Raw genomic sequence first — 7,928 nt, 5'->3', positions numbered from 1 at the left:
ATTATTTGTATGAATTTTTATTGGTTTATGGATTTAATTTTTGATTTGATTTATATATATTTTTGGATCCGGTTTGTTACCCGCCTTGAACCATAAGGCAAGAGCGGGTCTTTTATTTATTTGATTTATTCTTCGGTTTGTCGCCCGCCTTTAACCATAAGGCAAGAGTGGGTCATTTATTTATTCCATTTTATATTTTTGATTCTGTTTGTCGCCCGTCTTGAACCATAAGGCAAGAGCGGGTCTTTTTATTTATTTGGTTTAATTGCTTTAATTTGAATAATTGCTATGTGATAATTAGATTTGTTTGGGACGATTAAATAATTTTCCAAATAGGAACTCGGTCCGATTTATTTGGGTTGAGTTTAAGTAAATAAATAATTTGGCTTTTCTAATTAAAATAAATTAGAAATCATAGGTTAATAGAGGCCGGTTTTTCTGGGCGCCGGCTTCCAATGGGCCGACGTACCCAATTCTCTTACCCAGAATCGCATTGGTGCGCCTGACCAGTCTTTTAAAATAATTTGGCCTTAAAACAAAATTGGGTTTAAAATGAAGTCATTTTTATAAAAACGGTCCCATTGCCTAAACAATGGGTGGCGACTCAAAATTGTTTATAAGACCGATTTATCGGCACCGCATCAGAAATAAACACATTTCATCAAAAATATCACAAAAGGATGTTTTCGGGTCCTTCGAGGGGATGTTTTTGGGTCCTTCGAGGGGATGTTTTCGGATTCCCTTGGTCTTTTTTGTCTTTGTAGTAAAATGCGTTCAGCAACACCAACACTTACCCTTTGAGTTGGAAATTGTTGATTATTGAATTGAGAAGAATTAGAAGTAGATGAACTAAAAAATTGAACAAATTCACTAAATAAGTCTACAATATTTTGTCTGACTTCATGCAATACTACATTTATATTAACACTATCTTCTATATCAAGATTTAATAATTCATAATAAACAGTCAAATATTTAAATAAAACTTCAATTTTACATCTAGGATCAAATACACAAGCAACAAGATAAAGGGGTGGTATATTTCATTGAAAAAACTCAATCTTGTAATATAAAATTATTTCCAAATTATTGGAGTGCACTAACAATATTAATGCATATAGGCATAAATAAATGAGATGTGGGATAATAAACCCCACTAAATTTATAGGTAGCATCATTAAAAATTTTTAAAATATCTAAAATTTTTGCACAAATATCCCAATTTTGTGGATATAAATAAATTTCTTCAATATTACTAGTAACAAAAATACACAATAATTCTTTATATGAAAAAACTCGTTTAATAATTCATATGTTGAATTCCAACGAGTTGGGACATCCCTTAGAAAACGTTTTGGTTTTTTATTATTTTCCTTACAAAATTTAGCCCAATTTTGCATCATTTGGGGATGTCCCCATAAATATGAAATAGCTTTTCTAATTGGAGAAATATAAGATTCAATAATTTTTAAACTATCTTGTACGCATAAATTTAAAACATGGCAAGCACATCTTATATGAAAAAATTTTCCACCAATATTTTCAAATTCTTGGAGTGCACTAACAATATTAATGCATATAGGCATAAATAAATGAGATGTGGGATAATAAACTCCACTAAATTTATAGGTAGCATCATTAAAAATTTTTAAAATATCTAAAATTTTTGCACAAATATCCCAATTTTGTGGATATAAATTAATTTCTTCAATATTATTAGTAACAAAAATGTACAATAATTCTTTATACAAAAAAAACTCGTTTAATAATTCATATGTTGAATTCCAACGAGTTGGGACATCTCTTGGAAAATGTTTTGGTTTTTTATTATTTTCCTTACAAAATTTAGCCCAATTTTTCATCAGTCGGGGATGTCCCCATAAATATGAAATAACTTTTCTAATTGGAGAAATATAAGATTCAAGAATTTTTAAACCATCTTGTACACATAAATTTAAAACGTGGCAAGCACATCTTATATGAAAAAATTTTCCACCAATATTTGGTTCACAAATATTTTTAAGTTCAATAATTGATTTAGTGTTAGTAAAAGCATTATCAAATGAAATTGAAAAAAAATTTTTTGTCAACTTATATTCATCTAAAATTGAAACAATTATTTTATAAATATTATTTGCAGTATGTTTATCATCAAAAGCACGAAATGCAATAATTCTTTTTTGAATTTTCCAATCATCATCAATCCAATGACATGTAATGCCCATATAAGAATGCATTTGCCAATGATCACTCCAAATATCACAATAAATTGAAAGACGAATTTTCATTTCAGAAAATAAAAGCTCTAACTTTTTTTTTTCCCTTTTTATATAAAGAAATAATAGTTCATTTTACAGTATTTCTTGGCACTCTTTTAGCAGAAGGATTTAAAACTTTTTTACAATATTGATTAAAACCTACTTTTTCACCAAAACTAAAAGATAAATAGAAATCATTTTTGCCAACTCTTCTTTTTGTTGTTTTTCAGAATATTTAAATAAATAAATGCTAGAAGATGTGTACCCGAAAATTTGTGTTTAAGACCGATCAACCCCTATTTTTGTTGGATTTTTTGTCTCCAAATACTTTCAAAATGATCCATAACCGGCCGATTGTTCGAATTTATAACATTTTTCACAATAATTGCAAATTAGATCGAACATTTTGTCACCTTTGAATTTCTTCATGAAATGAATGGTGAATATGTCGGAACTTTGTCTTGCTCTTCGAAGAAGTTGTGTACCTTGCTCTTGCTCTTCCTATTCCTCTTGTTGTAATTGCTCATGATTAAATTCAGATTCTTGAGTTTGAATTTCCAAATTTTCCTTTGGATATCCCTCAAGATTATATTGGTCGGGAGTGAAATCGAAGATGTCGTTTGTATGGATAGATGAATATTGTGTTTCTCCAATTTTTCCCTTGCCCTCAGCGGATCTTGAGTTTCCTCCACTTGTTATTATATGAAAATAATATGTAATTTGGAAAATCGAATAAAAAAAATTAGAGAGAATAATTAGAGATTGAAATTTGAAGAAATTAATTCACAATAATTTGGACAAATAATTGGGGATTTGACTTTGAAGAAATTATCTTGCAATATATTGGACAATAAATTGTGAATGAAAATTAGAGAGATTGTACAGTAGAGAAGAATAATATAGAGTAAAGAGAGTAGAGATATTTTTGTGTGAGGAAATTGTAAATGAAATGAGGTATTTATAATAAATCCAAAAAATCATTTTTTCATAAATACCCTTGAAACTAGCCGTTATGTAGCCATTTATAGCTGTTAGGAGGGGTAAATTGGGGACTTAGCAAAAAAAATTTTAAAAAAATCTGCTGCCTGCTAAAACCAACGGTTCAAACCGGTGATTCTAGCCGTTACAAAAATAATTCAAATATTGGTTCGAACCGGCAGTTCCATCCGGTTTCGACCGGTTCGCGGTTCCAAAAATGTTGGAACCAAAACCGAACTGTAGGCCTCCGGTTCCGATTTTAATTTGGACCAGTTCGGTTCCCACCGATTTCGATTCCGATTCGGATCGATTCTGAACCACCGATTCCAGTTCTGGGAACCATAATATGGCCATGTCTATCCAAAAGAAAAGCAAATCCTAGATAATTAACTTTGCCTTCATTTAGTAATAATGAAAAGCAACTAAATGAATATAGCATATAGTCTTGATCTATACTTGCATCACCACATGTCAAAGCCACCAACAAATGGAGTTACTCATACCTACATAATTACCTGAAAATCAGATTTCAAATATAACTTGCTCTTGCTCTTGATCTAACTTCAAGAGTATAATATACAACAACATCCAGGCTTTAAATAGATCACGGTAGAATGAATAGTCAAAAATTAGAAAAAAAAATAAAACCATGCATCATTTATTCATTGACAGAATAAATCAACATGAGAGAATAAAAAAACAAAAAAAAAAACTCTCAAACTTGCACCTCACAAATTTGTACCTTTGAGTCATGCTCAGGTTTGCAAATTCCCTTCAAATAATATATAAAGGATAAATAGTTAAAGAGAGATAAAAAAAAAAGTCAATTTAAAAGCATTTAAATATAAAGATATACACAAAGAAATTTGCTTAAATTTGTTAAAGATATATAGAAAAAAGATTTGCTTAAATTTGTTACATTTAATTTTCAAAAAGAATCTATATATCAATATAATTCTTTAAAAATATTTTTGTAGGCAATCAAATTAAACAAAAGAGAAAAAAGCTCAAAAATCTGTAAAAAAAAAAAGAAAAAACGAATTGGTGAGAGAATAGATTAAAAATTGATAAAAAATTTAATTTTTTTTTATTAAAAATTGATTGACGTCTCCTTGTTAATCATTCTATAATTGTTCTCTTCTATCTTTGTTAATCATTGACATATAACTAAGATAAAAAATGAATAGCATACTAGTGAATATGAACTACCTAACTTTTTTCAGTAAACCATGAATTAACAAGAGTTGGCCATTGTTCTTCGATGACACCTTTGGGTAAATTTCTTATAATTTCTTCCTAAGCCTTATATAAATCATAATTTTTTGCCTTCAAATCACATTTATAATCCCTCCATTTTTTATTCAATGACTTCATAATCCAACTCTTTGTTTAGGAGGACATAAAAAGGATAGATTATTAAGCTAAAAAAATTATTCAAGCATTATAACTTAATTATGAGAAGATCCACTCTTGTGAACATGATTGTATGTTGTTTTGGGGTGAAAATAAGAACAAGGAATGCAACTTATAAGGCTTAGGATGCTTGAGACAAGTTAAGTTCAGTTTGTTTACCATGTTTACACTAGCAACATTAGTGCAACTACCCCCATCAATAATAAGAGTACACACCTTTCCTGATACGGATCCACTACCACCAACCACCTATGAAGCTCAAGGGAACAAGGACCAAATCAATGGCAATCCATTAGCACTTCCTAGTGGACCAATTACAAGGAGCCGTGCAAAGAAGTATGGAGCAACCATGTCCTTACACATTTAAGAACAAGTTACACAAGAGCTCAATGACCTTGCTTTCAACAAGTGCTATGAAGAACTTGAAGGAATCATGTAAGGTTTGAGGCACCTCTTAGTCGAAGATGAACAAGGAAACTGAGCAATCTAATGTATATGGTGATGCAGAAGAAACTTTTATTATTAGAAATAAAAGCCTGTTAAAGACTTGTGATACTTCCTTTTGATACCAAGACTACAAAGGATATTTGCTTAAAAATAAAAACTATAAAAGATATGAAGTGGCATGATAGAGGTTGCAAAAAGGATAGATTATTAAGACATCTTGCTAATGGAGAAGCATGGAAGGCATTTGATGTTCGTTATCCTCATTTTTATTCTGATCCTCATAATGTGAGTCTTGGTTTGTGTAGTGATGGTTTTAATCATTTTAGGACAATGTCCACCACTTACAGTACATGGCCTGTTGTATTAATCCCATACCCCACATTGGTTTTCTATAGAGCAATCTTCATTTATTTTATCGATGATTATACCAGGTGATAAGGGTCCTGGAAATGATATTGATATTTTTTTGCAACAATTAGTTAATGAGTTGAAAAAATTGTGGAAAGATGTTCAAACCTATGATGCTAACCAACAAACTTTTTCCATGCGTGCTACATTGATATGGACAATAAATTTACCTTTCTGGATGGAGCATGAAAGATGAGTATGCATGTCCTTGTTGTGCTGACTTTACCTGTTCGAAAATGGTTGTATAAAAGTGGAAAATATTAGTATATAGGTTATCGTAGATGGTTCCCTCAGGATCATGTATTTAGCAAACAAGCTCGATTTTTTTTATGGTACTGAGGAGCTGCGAGAAGCACCTGTAAGAGTTACAAGTCATGATGTGTTGAAACAATGAGATGGTTTCTAGTTTACCTTTGGAAAAGCTTCACGATTAAAACAAAAGAATAAAAAGAAGAATATTGTAGTTCAAAGAGGGAGAATAGAGTAAGATTAACCATTGAATGAAGAAGCATCAATGAATCTTGAAAAGGCGACAATAATGCATTGAAGTGGTGAAAGAAGAGAAGTATATTTTTTGAATTACCCTATTGGGAATATAACTTGTAGCGACACAACCTTGATATGATGCACATAGAAAAGAATGTGTGTGATAATATTTTTGGCACTTTGTTGAATATTAATGGTAAGTCCAAAGATAATTTAACGGCTCACCTTGATTTAGAAGATTTCGGTATTAGAAATCAATTGCATGTTACAGTAAGTGAAAATGGTAAAAGGCGATTGCCTCCAACTCCTTTTACCATGCTACAATAACTTTTTCCTTAATTTTAAAGAAGGAAGTGGTAACCACTTTAGGAAGCAAGGAAGAACTACAATGGCGTCTATTTAGGGTGTGAATGTTAATGAAAAAATTTACCTAAAGTTTAATGAAGATGGAGTTCCTTGCACTAAAAACAGAGTTTTGCTTGGATCATTTCTTGGAATGTTGCAATAAACGACAAGCTTGCTCTTAGATCTATACCATGAAGATCTTAAGTCATTCAAAAAGAAAATGGAGGAAGTTATCAATGTATTATATTTCTCATATAAACGTATAATGTATTTTTAGTTTTGCAATTTCAAATATAATAATTATATTTTGAATGTGTATTTAAATAGACTTGTACAGTTAAGATTTTTATGTCCTCCTGAAACAAAGAGTTGGATTATGAAGTCATTGAATAAAAAATGGAGGGATTATAAATGTTAATTGAGGGCAAAAAATTATGATTTATTTAAGACTAAGGAAGAAATTATAAGAAATGTACCTTAAGGTGTCATCGAAGAACAATGGCCAACTCTTGTTAATTCATGGTTTACTAAAAAAAGTCAGGTAGTTCATATTCACTAGTATGCTATTCATTTTTTATCTTAGTTATATGTCATTTTAAGGTTTATTTTGTTTATGTAGAGGCTAAGTTTTATAAATACTGCTAATGCAAAGAAGCAAAATAATGCATACATATGTGGTAGAAAGAGTTATGCAAGGAAAAGAAAAGAAATGGTAAGAATTTATCAATTAAATACTTGCAAGCATCTTAATTAAGTTATAATGTTAAACATTGAACATTTTGAATATAGGAGAAAGAAACTGGAAAAGTACCAGATAGATTGACATTCTTTGAAGCAACTCACATGAAAAAGGAATGGGACGTGATGTGGAACCCCAAGAACAGTGTCTTGACACCCCAAATCAGATTTGATATGTAAATCCTAAATCCCAAATTAGGAACCCTAATCCCAAATTAGGAATTTCTTCTCGGATGGAATTGCAGATCTTGACCAAATACTCAACTAGAAGTATGAAACAAAGATATCAAGGTAAAAGGATGAACGCCACAAACATTAATTATCTTTGATAAGTTTGAAAACAAGTTCAATGAAGAAGTAAAGAGAACCTCTCTTGAAATAAAGCCATAAATTGCAAAATCCGCCTACAATGTTTGAAAGCTAAGTATTTATATGTAGGAGACCTTAAACCTAATTAAAACATAAATCCCAATTGAAATAGGCCAAATTATAATAATTTAGACATTAAGCTAATTAGTATAAGGCCTAAGGTCCATATATTTGGATCATGTAAACTAGCTTTGGATCTTCTTACAAGCCCATCTCTTTATTTAGTACTTTATCATCAGACCCAGATATCTTCTTGACCAATCCATCAAATGTTTCCTTGACTTTCTTAGTCTTTGTCCTTTTAATAGTTCCATTTGGGAGTATAATATTCTCTTGTGCAATTGTGGTTTGTGTGTTTGTATCATTCTCCCTCTCTTCAAAATGATTCATCCTCGAATCTTCACCTATATCAAAAGGAGAAAGATCAAAAATATTAAATATTGCACTCACATTGTACTCACCTGGAAGATCCAATTTATAAGCATG

At 30.6% G+C, this 7,928-nt stretch overlaps 2 pseudogenes; both read left to right on the top strand.

Annotated features, from left to right (window-relative positions):
* The first annotated feature begins 5,062 nt into the window (after positions 1 to 5,062).
* On the top strand, positions 5,063 to 5,843 carry LOC149493286 (uncharacterized; annotated as a pseudogene).
* A 427-nt stretch (positions 5,844 to 6,270) lies between these two features.
* LOC149493285 (uncharacterized) lies at positions 6,271 to 7,448 on the top strand (annotated as a pseudogene).
* Positions 7,449 to 7,928: the final 480 nt, after the last annotated feature.

Source organism: Jatropha curcas, chromosome 10, assembly GCF_041381405.1.
Source record: "Jatropha curcas cultivar XTBG-Jc1 chromosome 10, XTBG_Jcur_1.0, whole genome shotgun sequence".
Taxonomy (NCBI): domain Eukaryota; kingdom Viridiplantae; phylum Streptophyta; class Magnoliopsida; order Malpighiales; family Euphorbiaceae; genus Jatropha; species Jatropha curcas.
Note: the sequence above shows the minus strand (reverse complement) of the source record. Positions and strands in the feature narration are given on the sequence as shown.